At 43.8% G+C, this 26668-nt stretch overlaps 1 long non-coding RNA gene across 1 annotated transcript in view; it reads right to left on the bottom strand.

Annotated features, from left to right (window-relative positions):
- LOC144792597 (uncharacterized) overlaps positions 1 to 26668 on the bottom strand; it is a 73331-nt gene that overhangs the window by 22686 nt on the left and 23977 nt on the right. The window contains exon 2 of the long non-coding RNA XR_013602586.1: positions 6012 to 6116. This is a non-coding gene — a long non-coding RNA (uncharacterized LOC144792597). The remainder of the gene's footprint in view (positions 1 to 6011; positions 6117 to 26668) is intronic.

The raw sequence follows: 26668 nt of genomic DNA on the forward strand, positions 1-26668 counted from the left end.
AATCTTTCAGGATGATTGCCAGACCCCCCCCCCCCTCTTCCCAGTACTCTATCTCTCCTATATATTTTATAGCCTCTGGGGATGGCCAACTCGACATCCGGAGCGCTGGCGTTATTAAGCCAGGTTTCTGTCACAAACAGAATGTCCAGAGAGCCATCAGCGAGGAGTTCAAAAATATCCGCAGCGTGCTTGCTCAGCGATCGAGCATTAACCAAAGCCGCCGAGATTGCGTGGGATGGATTCGCAGGAGGAGAATGCTCGATCAATGTTTCAGCACAGCTGAAGCCACAGGTAGAGCAAGGGTTAAACATAATAAAATTCCCCACACCCCCTCCTGAGCCGGGACAGCTCATGGGACGCAGCGAGCACAACTGCTCACGAGTATAGGAGATACCAGCATTGCCGAAGGTTTGGAACTTTAGGGCAGCGAGTCCTGCGTCCGCCACGGCCGAGGCGCGGACGGGCGCAGACGGGATGACCTTTGGCGCGTCCGCCACGCGTGACCACTGAGCGTCAGAAAGGGCATGATGTTTTTATAGGAGCACGTCCCTCCCCCAGCTAGACCGCTGCCACAGGTTCAGCCGGGGAGAGGACTACTAGCAAGATGGCCGCCCGCCCTCTACACAAACGGCACAACAGCCGCGGTGGACCGGGGCAGGGAAGGCTCACCTCGCCCCACAGAAGATATCAGGTAGGTCGTAGCACCCCAATGATTTAGATCGCTTTTTTAGAGGACCGCAGCAGAAAATACACTGACTCGAGATACGAGTCTAAAATGTGCAAAGTAGTGCAAACATACAGAAATATATCCGTTCAGTCAGCAAGTTTAAAATATTAAAAATTGCAGGAGTATGGCCATAAAGCAAAGCGGGTCAGCATGGGAGCTGCCACCAACCCACTCTCACCGCAGGTGGAGGCTGGATAGGTTCAGGTGAAGAACCCTCCCCTGCTGCTAAGACAGAAGATCTCCCAAAGAGGCAGTCAGAGTAGAGGATCGATGGCCATGCTCAGGCCCTCTGGGTACCAGACTCTTTGTGCCCAGTCTAGGGCCACAAGAATAACTCTGGCCTGGTTGCGCTTGATCTTCTTCAGCACTTTAGGCAGAAGTGGTACAGGTGGAAAGATGTACATGAGGCCGGAGTTCCACTCGCAACAAAGGGTCGACAAGCGAGTGCCGCCTTGGAAATTCCAACGCGAGAATTGCTGACATTGCGCGTTCTCTTCAGTGGTGAACAGATCTAACCAAGGCTCTCCCCACCGCTGAAAAAGACCTTGCACCACCTCCGTTCAGAGAACCTGCCAGGTGTTGAACCACCAGGGTCCTTCCCTGATGTTCCAGCCATGTCCAGAGACGAAGAGCATCTTGACATAGGGTCCACAACCCCGCCCTGTTTGTTTTATTACCACATGGTGGTGGTGTTTTCTGTGAACACCTGCATCACTTTCCCTTTGAGAGAAGGAAGTAATGCCTTCAGTGCCAGACAAATCGCCTGGAGCTCCAGCAGGTTGATATGGAGCCTAGACTCTGCCAAAGACTAGATGCCTCTGATCTCCGCCTCTCCCAGATGGCCACCCCATCCCAGGAGTGACTCATCTGTTCCCACTGTGAGGTCTGGTTGGGGAAGGGGGAGGGATCTGCCTCTGACCCTAGCTTGGTTCGTTATCCACCTCTGCAGTTGCGCAGTCCCCTCTGAGATCTGGACTTGGCTGGAAAGATTGCCCTGATGCTGCGCCCACTGGAGCTTCAGGTTCCACTGCAGAGCCCGCATATACCACCAGGCATGATTCACCAGCAGGATGCATGAGGCCCAGCAGTCTCAGGGTCACTCTCACTGAAATCAGGGATAGAGGCTGAAACATCGGTATCATAGCCCGAATATCCCGGACTCACTGCTCGGGCCCGAAACTGCACTGTCCAGAACGACTCCGATGAAAGGGAGCATCTGAGAGGGAGTCGGGTGACACTTCGGCAAGTTGATAGTGAACCCCAGTGAGTGCAGGAGGTCCGCCGTAGTATGGAGGTGGGAGACAACCTGCTGGGGCGAGCCCGTTTAACAGTCAGTCGCCAAGATAGGGGAAGACTGATACCCCTAATCTGCGCATATGAGCTGCGACCACCGCCATCACTTTCGTGAACACCCGTGGGGTACTAGTAACGCCAACTGAAAATGCTCTGGTTGTCCTCTGGGGCCAGAACCGCTGGCTTCGAAGGCCCAGAACTCCCGACTGGCTATGCAGCGCCCGAATAAGCACCAGCGGAGTCGGGCTGCTAAAGATGGAGTGGAGAGCTTTATAAAATTAACGAAACTAGGCAGGGGATGCTCCGGCCCCCAGAAAGGGCGGGCGGCGTGGAGTCTTCCCAGAAGGAGGCACCGAAGACTGACTTTGAGCGACAACGCTTTGGGTCCCACGTCATGTCAGCCCAACCGGGAAGAATGCGAAGAGCGACGGTGCGTCTTCGTCTTCTTGTGGTTCAACTTACCTGAAGACTTGGAGTGCGACTGGGTGTGGGGGCTCCACAACCGTCTCGAGACCTTCCTCTCGAGCAGGACCTGGAACGATGCGAAGCAGATTGCTGGGCCTCCAAAGGCTTTCGGGACCGCTCCTACAAAGACTTGGGATTCATCGACTGACAGTCTGAGCAGTACTTCAGGTCGTGATCTCGCTCCAGGTACCAGAGGCACACTATGTGCGGGTCCGTCGCAGATATCAGTTTGTGACGGGGCTTGAAACTGGTCCGACAATGAGACATCCCTTGCGCATCAGAAGTTGAACACTCAAAGTCGTCGATAAAAGTGTAGTCAAAAAGTGACTAAAGGGGTATCTCTCTCCGGATCTGCGCTAGGCTGGTGTGGAGAAAGAGAGAACTGATGTCATTGCGCAGGGGCGGCATCTAAATGCTCACCGCAACGTCATCCCGGCAAACACGACGCCGATGACAGACTCCCCCTACAGACGCTAGAGGTACTGCTAAGAGGAAATTCTCTGGATCCAGTCTGACGCCGGGGGGGGCTAATTCTAAGGTAAGGAATCTATAACTAACAATCTTTCTGATGGTAAGAGAATAGATGTTTTTTCAGTTCTCTGGCTTATTATTATTTTTCGTGCTATTGGGAAGAATTAAATATCAAGCATTGGCAAGGCAATAGGTCTTTCCTTTTGGACCTATTGGCTTTGTCGGTGAAGTCTACCAGTGCTGTGCAGCATCCATGCTTTGCAGAATCGGCAAACATAATGAAAGTAAAAAGGTGCAATAATGCATGCACATTTCTACAGAATGGCATTGATGCCTTTTTCTTTTATTAGGTGAAACCAGATGGCAAACTCAGATTTAAGCTAAAATAAAGGACCGCGAGGGTGGAGTGCAATGGAGAAGCGGGTTGGGGGAGGAGGGTAAAAAGCAGCACATAAGTGGTATAGCAACAGCTGTGGCAAGAGGAGAAGCACACACCATGGAGAGAATAAAGAGCACAGGGCTAGTGAGGGGGGAGAAGCACATGAGAGCAGGACAGCAAGCAGCACACTGGGGAGAGCGCAAAACAAAATTGAGGACTAGGTATTTGGCAGTGGTCAAAGCAACAAGAGTGTTGCAACATGCATGCTTGAATGCTTAACCAAAAAGAACTTTCCTAAAAGTGAACAGTGGAAGGCTACAAGTCAACCAGTGGAAACAGTGGTAAAGCTCCTATGCTCCAGAGGAGGGAGAAACCCAAATAGAGGAAGGCAAGACTTTGACTAAGAAGCATGCAAATGAGTGAGAATAAAGTCAACCAGTGGGCAGGCTGGAAGTAGATTTAACGTTCAGAAAGGTCTTTAGCAACCAGTCTGGTAAGCCGAAACCTAAAAACATGGTTCCCTGTGGGCCAGACAAGTTAAATACCATGCACTGGAATTAGAAGTGATTTGGGGGTGCAGGGTTGGCATTCTTGTGGCGACTGGTACCTCTCTCTTCATGCACCATTCTTGAGTCTAGCCTTGCCAGACTCTGCACCCAATCCAAACACCCGGTATAGAGACAGAATGATGTAGGAGCGCCCCTGCTTCCTAAATTCACTAGCCCCCCTACCACATAAGCTGTGCTCAGCATTCCTGCATTGAAAGGGTGGTACGTTTCATGGAAACTGTAGACCATACATTAGTCATCCGGACAACACTCTGGTCTTCTAGCGACTGACCGTGCTCCCACCCCCCTCATTCGCCCAGGTCCAAGATGTTTCGAAGGACTGCTTAATGACTTGATCCATGGATGATTTCTCCCCCAAGTCCCAACAGTATGGTCACACTTACCAGATTAATGCGGCTAAAGGGGTGTGGGGGGAATGTAGTAACGTCTGGGTCCCCATGCAAGAGATGTGATGGTGCTTGATGTAAAATGTCGCTTGTTGCCACTGGGGCTATAGAGAATGTTCAGAGGGGAATTTGCATCCTAGCTGCACAACAAATAAGGGAACACCGGGCAGACGATTTTCCAAAACGAACGCATGGTGTATCTCTGGTCCCAGCTCATTAAGGGCAGTGGGACCTGGGAGCCGGTGATCTTGTTCACATCTGGTTACACAAATTAATGATTTTCTCTCCTGTCATTTCCATGGCTGCAGCTGACAATATGCTCCTTAGGAGAGGATCTTAAAATATCAGAGTTCCCCAGACTGGAATCCGGATTAGCCCCGGCCTCCTGACTCTGACTAATACCAGCCTGCAGCTCCTGCTATTCCTCAGGAGAACGTGTCCCTTGACTCCTTAGTGCGCGTAATGTTCACGAAACACAAATATGAAGGAAAGTAGCCCTTTGAGGCTGGTATGAGCACTGGAAAATACGTCCTACGCAGGAGTGCGCAGACAGCCAATTAGTCCAGAGCAGTCATGCCTCAAGCACCCAGTATGTGAATGTGCCTTTAAACCACGATTCCCACACTCGTGCTTGGTCTTAAAATGTTGTTTACATTTGTAGTCTCCAAACGGTTCTCAAGAACTTTCCCACTGTGTTTAACTTTACCTTCTTTTCACTCTTATTTTATGGTCATCTGTACCAAAGTATCTCCATCTATAATGCTTGCATGGGTAATAGTTCACCTAGTACAAATATTACGTTAGAGTATTTGTCTCCTTGAGATTCAGCCCCTTCCACATGGCTGACTTAGACACTTCATTCTGTGCATGTTTTCTAGTTCTCAAAACCTTTTGTAGAATGCTTCCAGAGTCCCATTCTTCTTCTGCTATGGTTGTCTCTGGATGAATTGCTCATAATCCGGATTTATTTGTGAGTTGAATTGCACATTAAGAGCAGCAACTATTTTGGCATAGTCCTGGTCTTCGCCCGTCTGGAAAGCTTTCAAAAACGTGTTTTGTTTCCAAACTAATGCACATCCACCACGGAGGTGAGCTTGATGCATGATGTCATATGATACTTGTCCCTGAGAGGTGAGTCTTCATGGAACGCAACATAATTCCTCTAGGTTTGATCTAGCAAATTTGTTCCTGGAAACGCTTAATAATTGCCTTTTATGGTACGTCAGCATGCAAGCTTACTGTATCCATTATAATTCCCAGTTCAGTCGGTTACTCCTTATACCAGCTAAATTGGGAATTACGGTCAGAATAAGGGTCGTACAGTAAAAGGACCCTTCAAACTGCAGACCTATGGTTGCTAAACTACAAAAAGCTATTAAAAATCTCCTGTCCGGTGGGACTCTTATAATTATCGTATATATTTTTCCTTTTAAAGATCCCTTTTCTTGAATTACACTGTTTTTTTATTTAGACATAGCGCCAAATATAAAATACACATTTATACATGTCATTTTTCATTGAAATGTGATAATTGTCTGCTTGAATATAGTCAGGTTATTTTGTATAAAATATAAATCAATTTCTGTGCTCTAGTGACTATTTTAAGTAATGAACAATGTTTCATAAAAGCTGATAACTTCCTTTCTTGTTTAATATTTTTAAATAATGAGCATGGTATTAAATCCAGGACGCAGGGTGGTAAGTAAGAAATTCTTTATTACCTGTCCATAAGTGCATCTTCTAACCTCCTCGACCAGCAGCAACTGCCGCTCTCAGAATTCGCCCATAGAATTTCCCTTGCACAACATGCTTTGTTCCATGGCAAACTAAGAAATGCAACATATCTCCTCTTTAGTAAATAATAATTAAGCAAAGCCATAGACAAAATGTGAATATGAAATGACATCATGAAATACAGTTGTGACATAAACAAGCAAAACTATATACACACAAAGATAAATGACATCATGAAGTACCCAATGACCTGGACATTCCGGCTACACTCCACTTCAGCATCATGGCACTTCATTATTTTACTGGCATTCCACACATTACCACCTTCCAACTCCACGGTATTACCCCACACTCTGAACACCCTGCATGGGGTAGACCACACTGACTTACCCTTTCTACCCAACCTTCCTTTCCTATACCTGACCCCACCGCCCATCTTTGAAGGATGCATTTTTAAAATTTGTAGATTCTCCATGCCGCCACTGGTATCCTTGCTTATATTTCTCAACTCTTTCCTTCACTTTGTCACCTCTGCATCACAAGTCACCTTATTCCTTTTGCACATCCTTCCTGGATATACCAGTGAGTGTGGATTTCTTCCTTTTAACAAACAAAAAGGTTCGACACCAGTGGCAGAATGGGGAGTTATTCTATAGTTCCACAACCTTTTCTGCACCTCTTTCGTCAAGTCCAGATTACGACACACCATCAATTGCATAGACTCCACCAAAACACGATTTAACCTCTCAATCAAACCATTCTCCCTGGGATGATATAGTGCTGATGCACAACACCATTGACGTTCAAAAACTCCGCCATCTGACCAGACACAAACTGAGGACCATTGTCGGTACCTTTTTCCTTCGGCCATCCTTCACGCATAAATACCACCACAGCACTAGTATTCATGCAACTAGCAAACTTAACCTCAGGCCACTTGGGAAAAATAATCCATTAGCACCTAAGCGTACTTTCCCATGCATCCTTTAATAACAAACTCCCCACAAATATCCATGCCTAACTTCTTCCATGGCCCATCGGGAATCTTCGCGGGAGTTGTCGGCGTCTTTTGGGATCTATGCATTTTATCACTCCTTGCACATGGCAAACAACTTTTCACTCTCCTCTCAATCATGCGGTCTAGTGCCTGGCCACCAGAAATGCGCTCTCGCCTTTCTTTTCATCCCAGACATGCCATCATGGTCATTGTGTAACATTTACCAACCGATCCCTTAGCTATTCATGTACCACCAACTGTTCACCCCTATACAGTTTACCATCCGACCAAGTGAACTCAGCCCACACTTTGTTGAACTCATCCAACATAACCATTCTCTGCCAGTCCCTTGGCCAACCCTCAGACAAACATTCATAACACTATCCGAGAAAACTTTTGCTAACCACTCCTTCCCTTGAATGGCACATTTTCCACACTCGGAGGCAACCACAATATCCTCCTCCATATCACCTTCTTGCATTTCTTTACCATTGCAACATGACGGTAAATGTGACCAGCAATCAGCACTGACCTTAGTATGGCCAGGAGCATACTTTATCTGAAATGAAAATTCTTGCAAATAATACAACCTCTCGGCTAATATAGGTGTGGCTTTACCCTCACCTTTGGTAGAAAACAGATCAACCAATGGTTTTGATCCGTCCTTAAATCAAATGAACTGCCCTATCTGTAATTCTTGAAACGCTTAATTGCCCACCTACATACTAAGGCTTCTTTTTTAATTACACTATGGGTTCTTTCTGCTACCTTAAGTGTGCGAGAAGTAAAAGCAACAACTCGTTCTTTACCATTTAGAAGTGTTATATAGCGCCTAAATTGCCCCAGAAGGGGTATATCTGCGCTTGTGGACTGACGTGAGGGAACTGGCACTTTGAGAAGCGTCTAGAACAGATACGTTTTCAAGGACTTTCTAAACTGCAGATGGTCTGTACACAGCCACAGTGTAATGGGGAGCATGTTCCAGTGACGGGGCGCGAGATACGAGAAAGCTTTCCCCCCTGTCCTAGACTTGTTAATCCGGGGAACTTTGATGATGGATTTGGAGCTAGATCGAAGGTCTCTAAGGGGAGTATAATGGTTGAATTTCTCCGGGAGGTATGCTAGGCCATTGCCAAACACAGCCTTATGAATGATGCAGCAAACCTTGAATTTTATTCGTTTGCACACTGGAAGCCAGTGCTGCTGCTGAAGCAGTGGAATCGAAGGTGATCTACAAGGGGCATTTAATACCAGCAGAGCGCTGTATTTTGGACTACCTGTAATCAGTCCAACGAGATCTTGTTGGCTGAGACCAGCAGAGCATTACAGTAGTTGAGTCGACTCAAAACTAGCGTCTGAATGAGTCTTCCCTGTATAGTCTGCAAGGATAGGAAATACTCGTCTCAGCAGACTCAACACATGAAAACAGGAGCTCCCTTTTTTTCTCGCTTTGGTCCGAAGGAGCCACTTTGCTTCTGGGTCGAGAAGGTCATATGACCGTCTCTTTTCAGCTGCCAGGGTCTGGTATGCCTCCAAATCCAATCCCTTTGGATATGTTGCACTCCTTCCATCTGTGGTGGGCTGCTGTTAGCCAATGAGTTTCACTGTTGCCCTCATCGGTGGGTTGGGCAGTGAACAATCTACTTGTCTTTTGTCACAGCTGGAACACATGTTTCAGCTGGGGCGGTAGAACCCCTGATCAATTATGCATTTTCAATAGCAGACTCCTGTTTGGCTAATTAAATTGTGGGAGCAGGCGCGGCCTACCACCTAGAGCTGACACAATGAGAACTAGAGCATCAGGCCTGGAATCTGGGCAGAACGCTTAAACTCCCCCACCGTAAATGTGTCACTACATTGGGTCTTGTGTAAGCCGGTCTGATGCTTGTGGGAAAAGATCTACAAATGAAGGCGCCTTGTCTGCAGGGTTAGTGTAGTTGGTAAAAGCGAGAGCCGTGCTTTGGGTCTCTCTTGGTGCAAGAAGCCAGTGTGAGTTCAGCGAGAAAAAAGACGATTGGCATGTGGACCATGCAACACTCACCATTTAAAAGTATTATAAAGTATTTTCAATATTTGGAAAAGTGGAATTTTAACATGCAGAAGCGTTTCACATTCAGACATCAGATCAGACTGTATTACTGCATTGAGAGGCATTTGTTTAAAGGAATAGTTTTAAACATCAACTTAGGAACATCCATGATCATTCTCTTCCGCCTTGATGACAATAAAGTTAGCGATATAATAGGAAAGTCGTCAGGTCAGGCACACCCTATACCTAGCCTGCATTACTTTTTTTCTACATGAAGCAACATTATAGCCTATTAAAGGTGAGACACCAGGCTTTTGTGCAGCTCACATCCTTAATTCCTGCATCTGAAGGGTTCTCATCCACAATAAAAGAGAAAAAGAGGTCACAGTGAAATTAAACATGCCTAGGTTCATCCACTGGGGCAAGGTAAACCCAGGATTGATCCCAGGTTTTCCGTTTTCGTTCCATTTATTTATTTATTTATTTGCGAGTTTGTAACGCGCTAGGATCACCTCCCGAAGGAGTATCTCCATGCAGTTCAATCCATTTCTCTTCATTTTTACGTCATGAAGGCTTCTCTTCGCTGTGCTTGGTGGAGTCGGTGAAAAGAGGTGGGCAAGCCAAAAGGTTGACCGGGAGAGCCGAGCCCGGGGACACGCAAAGCCAGGAAAACAAAATGTTTGCCATTTACATTCTGCAAAAAGCATCCTAGGCAAATATGATAAAATCTCTTAGAAATTCAGAAAACTGGAATTTTAACATGCAGGAGAGTTTCATATTCGAGCATCAGATCATTTCACAGCACTGAGAGGCTTTTGATAAAAGTGATTGTTTTAAACATCAATTTAGGAACATGCATGCCCCTTACTTCCGCTCTGAAAACAATAGCATTAGTACAGTAAGAGGCAAGGCAGTTTTCAGGTGCACCCTATGTGGCCTAGATTCTTTTTATACGTAGAGCAACATTCCCTTCATCCTGGTCCCAGTCTTCATCAGGAATGTAACATTTCTATGGGCACAAAACAGGAAACATTACTAAACCCTACCCATCCTCAGCGTGGTCCATAAATGTCGCCATCCCCACTTCCTGTTTAGTTTCCTGTTAAAATGAGGGGCGTGGTTTAGGGATGCAGCGGTAGTAGCTGGGCTACAACCTCAAACAAATTTATAAAAGTTGGTCTCCCTGCTCGGTTTTAGGAGTTCTTGTTTACTTACATGGGAGTTGCAAGCCTTGGGGAGTGGCAGAATGGATCCAGGAGGCATATAGGATTATGCCACAGAGCCGTTAGCGCGTCTTACCATGGCAAGCATGACTTTCACTCTTCTATTTAAATCCCCTGGAGTTTAGATGTTTTAATTTGTTGTTTGAATTAGAATCAGTGCTTAATTTGAAAAATATAGGTGCCAGGTTCCTCGTCAGGAGGCCAATGCAGCTTGAACCACCTAATATCCCTTCCAGCACTGCAAATTACAGTAGCAAAACAACTACTAACCATCGCACTCCTACAAATTTGATTAATTCAGACTACTCTAGGTCCCTAAAGCTATAAGAATGGCTTCGGTGGCAGGTACTAGTCATTATTAATGTATATGGAATTAAAATTTAGACCAACATGCCACCATGTGGCAGACTGTCTTAAGTGCCGGTACCAAACACTGGTAACCACTGGCTCAAATTAAGCACTGATTAAAAGTGGTCGCATTCAGCCCCCAGGAGTTCATGTATTCTGTAAGGGTATGTACGTCGAACTAATGTTCCAGCACTGGCACAATATTCTCCTCTGTGCAAGCGCGTTCTGGTTTTGTCTGCACATACATTCTCTTTCAGTTTCTAGCACACACAGAATGTGAATTAAAATGATGTAATGGAGGAAAGAGCGCAGTGAGGAAGCAAAGAGGTAGTCTACCTTGATGGCAAAGGAAGAGACAGTTTGAGGTTTATGGTCAATGTATTGGGCAGAAAAGGTCAGTGGGCCGATTGCAAAGTAAGTCTGAGCTAGAAAAGTATCACATCTTTATATTGTAAAATAATTTGCTAGCTTGGTCTGTTTTAATCACTTGCATTCCAAGTGCAAAATGTACTGTGCTGATTAGCATGCTAGTAGAGCAGATTGCTCAACAAAAGGTTGAGCCGCTGGGGGTATTTTATTACATACACTGGCTGTCACATGGGGCCACCAGGACTCCGCATGGGAGAAGAGAAATGCATTTAGTGAGACAGTGTGAACACTTGTCAGGAAGCCCCACCCCCTCAAATTTCTGAGGTTGACTCGACATCTGCTGCCCTCCCTTTACTCGCTTCCAACTCTTTTCCGCTGCCTGTCTCTCCTACGCATATTTCCCCCTCTTCCCTCAGAGTTTACAAATGTACTATTTCAGCAGTATTTAGGAAGAGGGACAAAGAGTCTCTGCACTCCAGCTAAAATAATGTATATACATTTTTCCTTGGAGCGCTCCCTGTTACCAACAAAAATGCTATTTTTGGACCGTTTATTTTGGTTTGGTGGGACTATGGCAAGAATATGTAGCTCATTGCTTGATGCTCTGTTGCCTTCAGCTTGCTCTTTATTGAACAGCTGGTGGCTCTTTATCTGTCAGTTACTTCAACATGCTAAGCACACCCTCAGTCATATCCCTGGCCTCATCTTTAGGGCTACTTTCCCAGCGCAGCTGTGGGCAAGCTATTGTCTTACTAATTCTTTGAAATGAACTAGAATAGTTGTGTCTCGCCTCATGCTATTGGCTGCTAGGTGCATCATCCCACTCCCTAAAGAAATGCTTGAATTGCAAATCATGAGAGAATTTTACATTTCCAAACTACACTGAATCATCACTAAGGCTTAAAGTTTTCAGTTTTCTTGATGTTGACAGATACATTCAAACAGGAAACAGTCTTTTCTTGTCTGTGTTTATTTTTAAAAGCAGAAAACTAAAGAAAATTGTGTGCTTCTTGTGAGTGACTCCTTGTTGTTGTTCATGAATTCAGGACCAACTGCTAAGCAGATAGACACCCAGCGGAGGTAAAAACAGTATGAGATTCCCTTAAATACAAACATATGTCAACATATCTTTGTATATAGTGGTACTTGTAGGTGTAGTGTTTTGTTATATTTGTCACCAGTGCCACCTGGTGGCTGTCTAGAGAACTGCACCCCGATAGAAAGCTGCAGCTGCTATCCAGCTTCACAAGACCCGGCTGGAAGCAATCCAATGCCATCTATGCCCCCTTCTGGTGGGCAGGCTTCGCCCTCTTCAGCCCCCGCAGTGCATGTCTAGGACGTTCATACCCACTGTCTGGGTCAGCCATCAGTTTACCCTGGTAAGCCCCAGGACAAACACCTAGGGTGACCAACTGGCATGGGTGAAAATTCAGGATGGTGAGTGTAACAATTCAGGACAAAGGGTCAAAATTCAGTACAAAAATTCAGGACAGGAGGTCAAAATTCAGGACAAAAATTCAGGACAGGAGGTCAAAATTCAGGACAAAAGGTACGTTTTACAGACACATCAGAGAAAGTTGCGGACTAGTAAGCCCATATTTCTAAACATATTCATTCATTTGCGAACCTATCCATCATGTTTCCTTCCGTCCATCATTTCAGTCATCCATCCCTCCATCCACCCTTTCACCCTAACCATCCGTACCCTCATCCATACACTCTTCTACCCATCCATCCTTTCATTTACTCACCTATCCAGCCAGTCACTAATCCATCCACCCATTTGCCTTTCAGTCATCCATCCTCCCTTTCTCTCTCCATCGACCCTTTCACTTAGCCATCTTTCCTTCCATCCATACACCCACCCTTCCATCTACTCATCCACTCATGAGTCCAACCATTGACCCTATCACTCATCCATCCATCCTTTCACTCATCTATTCATCCTTTTGTCCATCTACCCTCCCTTTCACTCTCATCCATCCTTCCATCCACCCTTTCACTCACTGTCCATCTATTCACCCTTTCACTTATCAGTTCATCAATCCATCCATCATTTCATTTATGCATCTACCCATTCACCTGCCCATCATCCACCCTTTAACTCATCCATCATCCTTTCACTTATCCATCCCCACTTTTACCCATCCATCTACCCTTCCACCCATACATCCATCTATTTACCTTTTCTCTCATCCATCCATTTATCCTTCCTCTCATTACCCATCCATTCACCCTTTCACTAATCCATCCATCCATCCATCCATCCATCCATCCACCTTTTCATATCGCCCAGCTTTTCATATTAATTATGAGCTGAGCCTCTGCCTGCAGAGTTGCAGGCAGAAGAGGCCCATCAAGGACTTCACCCCTGCTGCAGTTCCTAAAGCAAGGGGTGGGGTTGGGTGCGGGTAGAGTTCACTCAGCCCCAGGACATAGGCAATCTGAAAAAGTGAAGTGATGAATGATGCACAGTGCCAGGACACAAGGTGACTGTGACATGGTGTTGTTTCCAGGGTTTCAAACCGGATGAAAAAAAGTGGGGGTCTCTCCAAAGGCGGTATTTCATGTAAGTAAGGGCATGGCTTAAAACACCTAAGCTAAAAATCTGTGCTTAGTATAGTGTGCTGCCTGACTGGTATTTTGCCTGTTCTGTCATTGCATCCAAATATGTAACACAAGTAACGTTACACCTACAACAAGCCAGAACTATTGGCTTTGTCAATGGCTGTTAGTTGCATAAAATAAAAAATAAAAAAGCAGCAACCATGGCTTCAATGAATATAATATTGAAAATGCATCAGTTCTAAAATGATGAGACTGTAAAAAGAACTCTAGCCCCAACTTTTTAACTTGTTCACCGTTTCCCATCTGACATTCTGCCCTCCCTTAGAAGAGGCTGGGGGAGGCCCAACACATGCTTTGCAGCCCAGACTGTCCTATTGTCATTCTGTATGTGGCAATCAGCCCCATACAGAATGACAATGGGTGGAATTGAGCCTCAGGGAATTGAAGCTACATGCAGGGGAACAGTGATGCTCCCTGCATTGCCTAAAATTATGGACAAAAGGTGTCCGTAAAAGGGATCATCACGGACAACGGACGTGAGATCCAATTTACGGATGGTCTGTGGAATTTACGGATGGTTTGTCACCCTAACAACACCCTTGTTGCTCACTCACTAGGGGAGATGACCCACCAGGCTAGGTCTTCCCCAGACGTCGGTCCCAGGCTCACTGTGCCACTGGATTCAAGCTAGCCTGGCAGATGAGGGGTAATACCCTGAAACCGGTCCTAGGATGCTTGTTTCCAGTCCAGGGAGAGCCTGGCCTGGCAGTTCGGGCTCGATTGTTCCCATGGGGAGCAGGGTCAAAACTGATTTCAATATGGCTGGGTCCAAACAGGGGTAGTGGCATGATAAGAAAACGATTGATTAAATCCAGATCTGTGACTAGGTGTGAATGTTTGATTTGTTCAGCATTCTGTCCATCATCTGTTCCTTTTTATTTTGTAGTCTTCAACCCTGCGGCATCTAAACCTATGCCAGCCTGGCATGACCTTGGATGTGATCCTCCTACTAACTCACTCGCACAAACTCAAACAGCCACGCTGAGGAAATAGAGCTAGCACTCACCAGGACCTGGAGACCAGCAGGGTCAAGTGAAGGGAGCTCCACTCATTTTAAGGAGGAGAGAGTGGACGCGGTCTACAGATGATCGGGGCTCAAGCAGACGACGGCTCCAGCGAAGTGCAGAAACTGTGGCCTAGAACAGCACCAAGGAGATACCTGCCCACTAAAGGCAAGACATGCTCCCGGTGTGGGAAAGGGAACTACTTTACGTGTGTCTGATGATATGCGGAAAAAGGGCTACACGCCTCGCTGTAAGATCTCACAGTGGAAAAGACCACCACGGATGATGGAGGCGTAGATCCGGAAAAGGCATCCCAGGCAGTGAATAAAACGACGTCTTCACCATCTTTGCGACACAGCCATTGGACAGTAAAAGGAAGGTGCCCCCAATGTGCACCATGATGGTTGTTTTCTCTGCTGTGACCATGTCCTGTTCATGCTCATGCCCACCCACGGGATGAAGGAAGCAAGCTCCTACAGGAAGCTTTCCTATCCCTTTCTCAGTTTGCTGTTTCTGGGGACCGTGGCACTTTCCGCTGTACCAGACCGGGGGTGGTCTTGCTGCTTTTCTTGTTTTCTGCTGCATCGAGACCATGACTGCCTTCCTGCAGTGGAGTTTGTAATTTGGACACTTCGGCAGTCTGCGTAGGCCTGTCAGAGTCCATAGACGGTTCACAGTGTTGCCCCTCTTGAAAGTTGCCCTACTCTGTAGCTTTCGTACAAGCTTTGGCTCAGCTCCTTAGAATCATAGACTATCCTAGCTGTGGGGAGCCACTGCGCTGGCTGGCCACATGTATTCGGCTTGCAGTTTTTCTGTTGCGGGCTTGAACAAGTGCATCGGGCAGAAGCAGGAATGCAATCAAGAAATCAAAAGCCACTACAGCATCACACTGATTAGCTACATGCATTGGATCATTTTCGCACTGAGTATGGCTATGTGAAATACACTACGTACTTTGGATACTCCTAATAAAAATCTAGGAAAAGTGTTAAATGTCAAGTGTCGGCGCTCTCTCATTACCCCAGTATTGTCACGACAGCAGCTGGTGGAACAGCCGCTAGCTCTTGTAGGTGGAGGCAGCGATCATGGACACTGAATGGTCATTTTATCTCTTCCAGCAAGAATAAATAATAGCATTTTTATTTTACCTTCGGATTGGATCGGATCTTGAAAACAGTTAAGGTCTGACTTTTCCTTCCCTCCACTGAAGTTGAGCAGCTAAGTGGTTGGAATTATGACCATCGACACAAGTAAAGAGACAACCTGTGGTGCTCCGAGTCAACGGAGGACATATAAAATGTATGTACATTGGCTCTAAGGATTACCTCCCTATTACCCCTGAGTTTTTTCCAAAGCTAAAATCTTTGTGACTGATACGGCAGTTTAGCAAAAAAAGGAAATCCCTGAATCAGCCCCTTTTCCACAGGAATCTTCAGGTAAACAGATATAAAAGCTATCCCTGGGCAAAAATACTTGATACAATTGGGCAACAAAAAAGTTTAATCTTCAGAAAGTTAGCCCAGGAGTTACAGGATAAACTAGAATTAACTCAATTGTTATCGCCCACCTAGACATAGATATAGATCTGGATATACTTGCTTATGAAAGGAAGAATAAAACTCTGAATACAACTCCGAAAAATACATTGATTGAAACTCTTTAATAGTACTCCAAGCGTTGAACCAACTCACATGGACAACCTTTCTTTTCACCCCACAGGATACTATGTATGCTTCTCTGGCGTTCTTCAAACAATATATTGGAGTCAATGATGCAGATATTAGAAAAAACACTGCCAATTCAGAAAACATGCTCAAAACTTAACTGCATTTTTTTAATTATTAAAAATACTCTCACCTCACATAATGAATCTCGTTTACCACCCTAGAGTAAAAGAAATAACACAGTTGAAAAGAATCAATTACAAAGAAGGTCAGAGCCAACTGAAGCTGGGAAAGCCTGAGTGACTTATAAAAAAAATAAGCAGGGTGGTGACAACACAGGAACTGTCTTCTCCCTGTGCAAGCTGTTCTCTGAAGAAGCATCAGTTGCACAATCACCCACAAACTTAATTTCCCTAATTTGTTTCCCTATCTTCATAAAACAGTTGATGCACAAGGACAGGGAGATCAGATTAAACTGAAGCAGAAATATGACCAAACAAATCGGAAATTCCAGGGGTATGAGGCATGCTCTAAAAGAGTGCATAAAAAAAGAACAAGAATCACAAGAGACCCACGATGGATAAGATTCAACTTAAAGGAATACTGTTAAGAAAATAGTGAACCTTCTGTTTCTATCACCTTAGAATCAAACACAGACCAAGCCCTAGAACCTTCTCCAGGATCTATCACTGATACCTTCAATGGTTCAGAAAGGCATTTAAACCCACAGGTACCTCAATTTAAAGTTACCTGTCTTGGATCAGAGGAATTAGCACTGCCCTCTAAAGATATTTAACTCATTACTAAGTTTGAGAAAATGAATACAGCAGAAGAATACAGCACTCCTCTACAATGTTTTTAAGGTATTGAAATTAGAGATCTCTTTCCTATTGTTACTAGCTCTTTAATTACGTATATATCCTCAACTTCAATCACTTTACTTAGTAGGACTAAAGTTGACTTCCTTCCCAGAAAAATATCATTTAATCTATAGTTCGAGTTGAATTTGTTCTAATTTGATTCCTTCGATAATCATAAGAGAATGAGACGTCATATAAAAATGGCTTTGATGTAATCAGCATTTATTAGTTAAATCCAAGACGCTCTCATATTTTCACATCTGATATAGAATCTCCTAAGTGTGCCTCTCAAGTAACTTCACCTACCACTTGATATGGGTTGAGGTAGTCCTTTTTGATTTTTGAGAGCTGGGTGGTACGAAACGCCAAGCAGTAACTGTGGGTGACAGTGGAGGACACAGACTGAGCAGAAGTTATGTCCACCCAATATGAAAGGTACAGCTTGCAGCCTTCCCTTAACAGGTGTTGAGGAGAATGCGAGGAAGGTTATTGTTTGGTGGCTGGGGAAACTCATCCTTGAGTACTTCTAGCGACAAAGTATAGCAAAGTTGGGAGTAAAAACTGCTCCCATGGAAGTCCCTTTAATCTGCTGGAAAAAGTCCCCGTCAAATTGAAGAAAGTTGCGAGTTAAGCAAAGCTCCAACAGTGTGAGAGAATAAGCGTTTTTGGAACTGCGTGTGGACGTGTCCATGATTCGAGGATTCTTAAGGATCATTGAAAGAATCCTCGAATCAAGGTCATGCACACACGCAGTTCCAGCAGATTAAAGGGACTTTGCTGTACTCTTCATGGACCACTTAGAAACAGAGGTTATTATGTCCCATTACAATCCATTTCACCACCAAATTAGCCACTGGGTTCGCTACATAGATATCTTTATGATTTGGCATGGTTGTGAGAACACCCTTACAGATTTTGTCAACCGGCTCAATATGCACTGTTGTGGATAGAAATGTTCACTCTCTCACAGTAAGTCATTATTCGCTTTCCTTGATCTACTGATCAGACGTCCCCAGGCGGACTTTTTACATCTCTGTTCCGCAAACCCACAGAAAGAAACACCCTTCTTGCTTGCACTAGTTATCTGCCTCGGGCCCTTATGTATTTTTTACCCTTTTCACAATTCCTCTGACTTTGGTGAAATTGTCCCTATTAACAGGATTTCTTTTCAGAAGCCAGAATCCTATGCACTAAACTACAATCCAGGGGCTATCCAAGCAGACTGATGAGGCAGTCAATGAAGAGGGCCTGGTATTGCCCTAGGGAAGTACTTTTGACACCAAAAACTAAGAAAAACAATGACTGCATGGTTTGCGTAACCGCCTTCTCTCCCGTTGCCTATCATGTAAAGAAGTGCATACTGAAACACTGGCTAGTGTTGAATGCAGGCGAATTAAACTTGGACAGACCATTGTTTGCAATCTGTACGAATAGAAGAATCAAAGATAACTTAGTTAGGGCTAGCCTTCACTACTAAACTTACCCAAACCTTACCAGAAATGTGGGGGTTGGACCCCTGGTTGGGGCATTTCAAATGTGATAATTGCAGCGTCTGTCTGTTCACTATTGAGACAAAACACTTTTCACACAATAATGTGAACATTGTATTGAATCAATTTTCGAACTGCAATACCCTGCTTGTTATGTATGCCATTATTTGCCCTTGTAAATAGATTTTTTATAGGGCACACAACACAAAAAGTGTGCATTTGAATCTGTCAACACAGGAGCCGCATCCTTTGCAAAGTGAGCAATGCACCATTGGTAGACTATTTCAAACTCAAAGGTCACACAGAAAATGACTCACATTGGCAAGTGATCACAGTGATCAAACCCCCACTAACCCGCAAACCTAAATTCATTATTGAATAAAGAAGAACTGAGTGGATACTGACTAATAGCTTACACACTGGTCTGAACAGAGCAGAGCAGAGGACTGGACAACTGTACCTACCCTATGACACCTACTTTACGCTGGTATACTGTGAATGGACTCTACCCTAGACCTAAACCATAACACACTCCCATTGTGTGTTTTACCATATTAATTGATTGGCCCGCTTTGCGAATGTCTTATCTACTAATTGCCCCTAATGCATGAACATCCATCATAGGGAGCATTGCAATGTCATATGTCTGATAAACACAATATTTCCCTCTTACATTCCGATTGAGGAATTTTAGCTCTGTTTATCAATACTTTATTAATGGTTGTCAATCATATTGATCCTCTTATCAGCCTTAATTGATAAGAGATGGCAATTGGTAGGATCTGTGTGTATGTCTTGATTAACTCTGAATACTGGTTCCCCCAGCTGCTTTATATTTTAACACACTATGTGCAGTTAATAACACAATGAAGTTGTTTGAGTATAATGCATATATACATTTTTATGGAGTTAACCCTTCACTCTGCTTCTGTGAGCCTGGATTTCTTATTCAAACTGTTTCACTTTCTGATATTCCTTGCCATTACTAAGATGGCTGCCATGTTGTCCTTCACTCCCTGCTTTTATCGGTCACCCTTTCACTTAGAGTCAGTTGCATGCATGTGCACTATTTTTGCAATATGAACTGCAGACAGAGATACCACGCGTTTGCTGGTCTCATGCAAATGGTTGGTTTGAGGATCCTCCTTCATTCAATGCGTATATAGGGTAAGTGCAGGACACTTCCTCTCATGCTCACACTTTCGCCATACTCCCTTTCAGTTAACTATAATGCTGCAAAGCGGGTTTTGGCAGTCAATGTCAAAACTATCTATTTCCTTGGTAAGCGGTTATTCATGCACCACCAGGTTCTACACTTAATTAATGCGGGGTTGCATGGTAATGTTCAATTTACCTCCTCTTGTTCAAGATTCACATACCACTATATCCTCCCTACATACAAACTTAGTTTGAAGTGACTTGACTCCACTTTGCAGGATTAGGTTTGTGGCAGGTTGTTTTCTTTTGATTTGCCTTACAGTTTTGTTAGTACTCATCCTTATTGACATTTCGTTTTCCTTAGTTTCGTATGATGGATTTATAACCACTCGTCTCAGGATTTCTTCACCCAAACTGGGTTGATGTTAGGTCAGTCTAATTTTCTCTGTAGTTATCTTTAGCTATAAACTATTATGCAGTTTGGTTTCTTCCTCGTACTAAAATCACTTAGTTTACACACCCAGAAACATATTTTTTTTTCAGCATGCTCTTTATGACACCGTGTCGATTGTATGAAGCACGACACTAAACCACGTACATGCATGGTATGAGGTCATGATCTTCTAACTTGGCTTGGTTTATTATTTAAAATCTTTTTTCTTCCCTGCCTCCCCTCCCCTTTTTTGTTCACCCATGTCTCCTTCCTGTTCCTTTTTCCTACAGGCATTTCTTAGTCTCATGCATAAAAAATTAAGTCCTGATGATGATCCCCATACATAAAAGTGGGATATAAACATCATAGACATACAGTACCATGACAATTACAAATGACTTGGGTCTATAAATTGATTGTATTGGTACTTCAGCAATTGTGACAGCATTTGTTCATTATGTTTACAGTCACTGCAAAAATGTCTGAGTTGTAAAATAACATTTCAGTTTCCTTGTTGTTCCCCACTAACGTTTTATTTCGTTTTTGTGTGTTATGTGATTGAATAAATACCTGTATTTTTTCATTTTGAAATTTTGTTAACATAGAACTTATTTATCTTCTATGGTTAGTATTTCGTTTTGAATTTATACTAAGGGACCACTTGTTCCTTTACGAATACTTGTACCCATGGTCCCTTATATACCTCTGAGTTCCCTGGTTTTCAAAACCACATATAATAGAGGTGAGCAAACAAACAAACTATCAGGGAGATCCAAGCCAGGGGCGGGCCCTGGCTCAAAGACCCTGCGCAAAAGCTGTACCATCAAAATAACAGCCATGTGAGAGATGCCACAAACAGGTTAGAATATGATAAAGTGTTCTAAATTTAAAAAAAGTGCATTTTGGTACCATGTATGAGCTTTGACTTTAATATGTATTATTATAACACTGCACTGAGGGTTACTTATTAATAGTGATAGTTTTCAAACATGAATTTAGAACCATTACTGCCAATGTTTCCACACTGGTGACAGTGCCATTAGTGAACCAAGAGGCAAGCCAGTTGTCACGTGAACACTGTATGTGGCCAGATTATTCTAGAGCAACACTGTAGTCTATTAACAATAAAAAACAGGTTTTTGTACAGGTGGAATTCTGAACTCAAACATTTGAAAGTATTTCCATTCCTGATTATTGGTCCAATCTTTTATTCACACATATCAAAGCACAGAAACACATCGTATATGCGACTTACTCACTGCTCTGTGTGTGGCCACTAATCCTGACATTGAGCGTTGCAGCGCTACTCATGTGGGTTTTGACATACAAAACAAAATAAACTAAGAACAAACCCAAACCCCCTTCCAACCCTCCCTCCCTCTACCAGTACTCTGGAGTGAAGCCTAGTGTATTTCATCTGTGATGAGGTGGGACATATCTATTTATCCTCTGTTTGTAATAAGGCCTACTCTAATTCCGTTAGCCGGAGGATGCGTAGGTATTTAGGGCAAGTAAGTTCTCTACATTCGGTGGCTAGGAGGGTGAGAAATGGTAGCCACACCTCGCAAAAAGTGGTCTTAGTAGTTGTAAGAGTGGCAGACAGCCTTTCCATCCCTAACATAGACCATAGTCTGTAGAGCCAGCCTAAGTGTGTGGGAGTAGTAGAGGTTCCCCAAAGGGCAAGGATATTCTGGAGCGCGGCTCCAAGACCCAATCCCATCTGCCTTGCTTTGTGAGATTTGAGTGGATAGGTCAAGGGCTTAGGTAATCCCAGGACCGAATATGCAGGGAACCGGGGTATCTGTGCGTCAAAGTGTGTGTCAACCTCGTCTAAAATCCGGACCCAATAGGCTGCAAGGTTTGGGCACTCCCAAAGCAGATGTACGAGCGTACCTGCTGATCCACCCCAACAACTAGGACTGTGCTCAGGATTCCCTTTATTGAGGCGTGCTTAAGTCAAGTACCAATAGGTAGCTATCTTGGTGGCCGCCTGTATACAAGGTGTATTCCAGGATGTATGCTTTGCTCTATACTTAATCTCCCTCCATTCCTTAGTAGACAAATCCCTCCCAAGTTCCTTTGCCCACTGCCATTTTTTAATTTTTTTTTAGAGTTTTATATAGCGCAAACTAGACCCGAGAGGTCGGATATCAGAGGGCTTTACATGAGCACCAGTTTCGTTACATGAGGACAGATTTATTTTTGTTAGGCGCGGAGAGATTAAGTAATTTGCCCAGAATGACAGGATTGTTGAGCTTTGCTGCCGAGACTCGAATACGGTTCCCCAGTTTCGAGGTCGGCCGCTCTAGCCTCCAGACGTTGACTGGGTGTGGGTTGTAAAGAGGCAGGCAGATGCAGTATTACGTAGAGTTCGGAGATCAGTCATCTATCTGTGGTTTTTGTAACCAGCCTTTTCTCATATCGGGTTAGCTGTCTGCTAACTGTGGGAAGATTAGAGGGATGTAGCAGCCAATGTTGCACTTGAAGGTAGCGTAACCTTTCATTCTCTGGCAGGTTATTTTTAAAAAAAATGTTTTTATTGATTTTAACATATTTATTCCCCCCCCCTCCCCTCCCCGGACAGGTATACATTCTGTACATTAACATCATGAATTTTACGTTGTGTTTTGTCATATTTAAATATACATTATAGAGTATTTACAAAATATATTCCAAGCATCACGAAAAACCAATTAAAGCAATAACATAAATACATTACAGCATTGATAATAAATCAGTTTTGTAGATCTCGCCAGTGTGTGAGAGGAGTCCAGATTTTCATGCCCCTTTCGCGTCGCCGTCTACCTTTCCGCTTATATATAGCTATCTCGATATTATGCACAGCTAAAAGCCTGGCTAGCCACTGTTGAAAAGTGGGCGGTAGCGGGTCTAGCCAAGCAGGGGCTAGACATAGCCTCCAAACAGCCATAGCAACAAATATAAAATTGTGACCGCTCTCAAGATTATCTGAATATTCCACCCCAAGTACCATTACCTCTGGTGACAAGGCGACCTTTCTATGAAGAACAAAAGTTAAGAACCTCTCTATATTTTGTATCAAAGGTATTCACACCGGGCAAGAGGCAAATATATGGATGCAGTCTGCTTTAGATAGGTTGCATCTCGGGCAGCAGGTCCCCTTACCGGTTCCCCATTTTGCAATCTTATCGGGTGTATAGTAAAGAAAAAAAACAGGTTTTGTAAAATTGTGCCTGGAGTTTGGTAGAAATAAGGATGGTTTGAGCTAGCTGATAAGAATATAAGAATCCTTCTTTAGAGATCTTGAGTTTACTTTGCCACCTCGTTGCCGTTTTATCTAAATCGTCTGGTAACCTATCCATCAATGAGACATAAACTCCACCGATTGTATGTTTCTTAGAATGTATAATTGTCTCTACTACAGTAGATTCTTCCCCGAGTGTCCTTGCTCCAGATTTGTGAATTAAGAAGTCCCTAATTTGGAGATATTTAAAAAAATCCCGCCAGTCTAAACCAAATTCTCCCTTCAGAGCATCAAAAGATTTAATCCCCTGGTTAGTATAAAAATCCCCTAATTGTGTTATTCCCAAATTATACCATTTATTAACGCAGTTATCTTTAAAGATTGTTGGTGGAAGAATTGGGTTGTTTAGTACCGGAGTGTAATATGAGAATCGTCCTATTCCTAATACTTTTTTTACAGCCTTCCAAACCTTAAAACAACTATAAAGAGTCTTGAATTTGACCTTTTTGTGGTAACTGTCGTGTATGTGTCTCCAAAAATAGCCATAACAGGAACTCCCCACCAATAGCTGAAAGATTGAAGCGGTATGTACCTCTGTTTTGTTCCCCTCTTGCAATAATTCCTTACTGTAGAGTAATACACATGACCAGTAATATCTCTTTAAATTGGGAAGTGCCAACCCACCTCTGTCCTTAGGAAGGGTAAGATATTTATATGCCCGTCGGGGTTGAGCGTATGACCATATAAATCTAGAAAAAGTACGTTCCATTACTGTAAACCACTGATTAGAAAACTCTAGACAAACTGCTCTGAATAAATATAATATTTTGGGAAAGTACACCATTTTAATTGCATTTGCTCTTCCAAAAATAGACAGGTGAAGGTTGTCTAACCGTCGTAGATCCTTTTGTATCGTATTCAGCATTGGCTTAAGATTTATGTCCACAACTTCCTCTAACTTTGAAGAAATTGTGACACCCAGGTATGTCGCTCCCTTCACCACCCTAGGATCATCCATTACAATTTTTTGATTTAGGACAATTTGTGTCTTTCCCTGATTTAGCGCGTAGCCAGAAACCAGCCCAAATTTCCCGGCCTCGGCCTCAATGATCAGCATTGCTACTGTGGGATCTGCGGTAACTATAGCAATATCATCAGCGTATGCTAATGTTTTTGTCGGGTACCCCTGTGATATAATGGGGGTTATATGATTGTTTTTCTCCAAATAGCGAATAAAAGAATCTATATATATTGCAAAGAGCAATGGCGAGCAAGGGCACCCCTGGCGAGTTCCCCTGGAGACGGCAATTTCCTTAGTTAGGCTTCCATTGACAGATACAACAGCCCTAGGATTATTATAAATTTTTTGTATCGCCTGAATAAACTTGGTTTGAAATCCCATCATCGCCATTGCTTTCCAAAGAAACTGCCAGGAGACCCTATCAAAGGCCTTCTCTGCATCCAAAAGGATCAGGGCCATAGGGTCTCCTGTAGTTTCTGTTCCGTCAAAAAGTGTAATAACCCTCTGGATATGATTTATCGTTGACCTTCCAGGGACAAAACCGTGCTGACTGTTGACTATTACTTTGTGTATAATAGGTGCAATTCGGTTTGCCAAGATTTTGGAGTATATTTTAGAATCAGCATTTATAAGGGTTATACGGTGATATGATCCTAAATGTTCTGGGGGTTTCCCCTTTTTAGCAAAAATCACAATTTTGGCCCTAGACCAGGAACTGGGAGGTTCCCCCCGGAAAAAATATGAATAATCAAATCCCTAAATATGTGTTTAATTTAGTCTATAAATGTGCCATAAAACTCCGAAGGTATGTTGTCCAGACCTGTTGCCTTTCCTTTAGGGAGGCTCTTGACCGCGGTCAATACCTCTTCCATGTTCTGAGTTTCCTCTAGAGCCAGCTGCGTATTTACCTCTAGCTTTACGACTTCACAATTCTCTAAGTACCTTTCTATTGCTATGACGTCTTCCTTGCCGTTATCCGTGTATAATTCATTATAAAACCTCCAAAATGCTTGCTTAATCAACTCTGGGTCTTTTAACTGGCCTTCCACTAGATCAATAATTTCCCTTATTAAATTAGCATTGACCTGTTGTCGCAATTGCACCGCCAATTGATGTCCCACTTGCTCATTGAATTCATATATTAATTCTTTTCGTGCCGTGGCTTTCTGAATTGCCTTATCTGAAAACATATTAGTGATTGCAACCGCTACTTGGGCTAACGTGTTAGAGATGTCCCCAGTTGTGTCTCTATTGCTAGTAACACTAATGAGTCCTACTTCTGCTGAAAAAAGCTCATCCTGCAACCTCTGCATCTCCTCTTTCTCTCGCCTGTTTGCTCTGAGGGAATATGACATAGTCTCACCCCGAACCCCTGCTTTCAACGTGTCCCAAACAACCTCTATTGATGTACTATTAATGTTTTCTGCTAGGAACTTGGGTATCCAGTCTTTCATGTGAATACAATACTGAGGGTCGTTCAGTAATGCTTTTTAAAATGACCACAGGCTAGGCTCTGATTTAACTAGTCTAATAGTCAGTGTACAGAAAAGGGGGTTGTGGTCAGATAGTACCCGAGGCAATTTAACAGTTTGGGAATTCCTGACTAGTGAATTTGAGAGTAAAATATAGCCAATTCTGGCATGCGTACGGTGTGGATTTGAATAAAAGGTATAGCCAAGGTCACCGGTGTTGGTGTTTGAAGTCTGCCAGCTATCCACAAGTCCATGTATAAGACACAAGTCTTTAAGAGAGCGGAATACTTTGGGTTTACGTCCTTTATAGACCCAGTCATCGTTTAAGGACCAGTTGACCGGGAGGTTTATATTGAAGTCCCCACAGACCAACATCGGAAGAGGCCAGTGTGATAGTTCGTTAGAGACCTCATCGAAAACCCCGGGGTCATCTGTATTGCTTCCATAAATAACACAAATTGTCATTTTTTGCCCTGTTTGATAGCTGCATTCGGTGATAGCCCAATGGCCAAACTTATCCGTTTTAGATTTGTTAAACACCAATCCACTCCCTTTAGCCAGAATAGCAACCCCTCGAATTTTAACACCTTGTGAGGTAGCACACACCAATTTATATCCTAATGTATTTAACAGCTGGCTCTGGGACCCTTCAATATGAGTTTCCTGAATACATACAATATTGGCTCCCCAGTTTTGTAGGCCAATTGCAACCATTTGCCTTTTTT

Source organism: Lissotriton helveticus, chromosome 11 (assembly GCF_964261635.1).
Source record: "Lissotriton helveticus chromosome 11, aLisHel1.1, whole genome shotgun sequence".
Taxonomy (NCBI): Eukaryota; Metazoa; Chordata; class Amphibia; order Caudata; family Salamandridae; genus Lissotriton; species Lissotriton helveticus.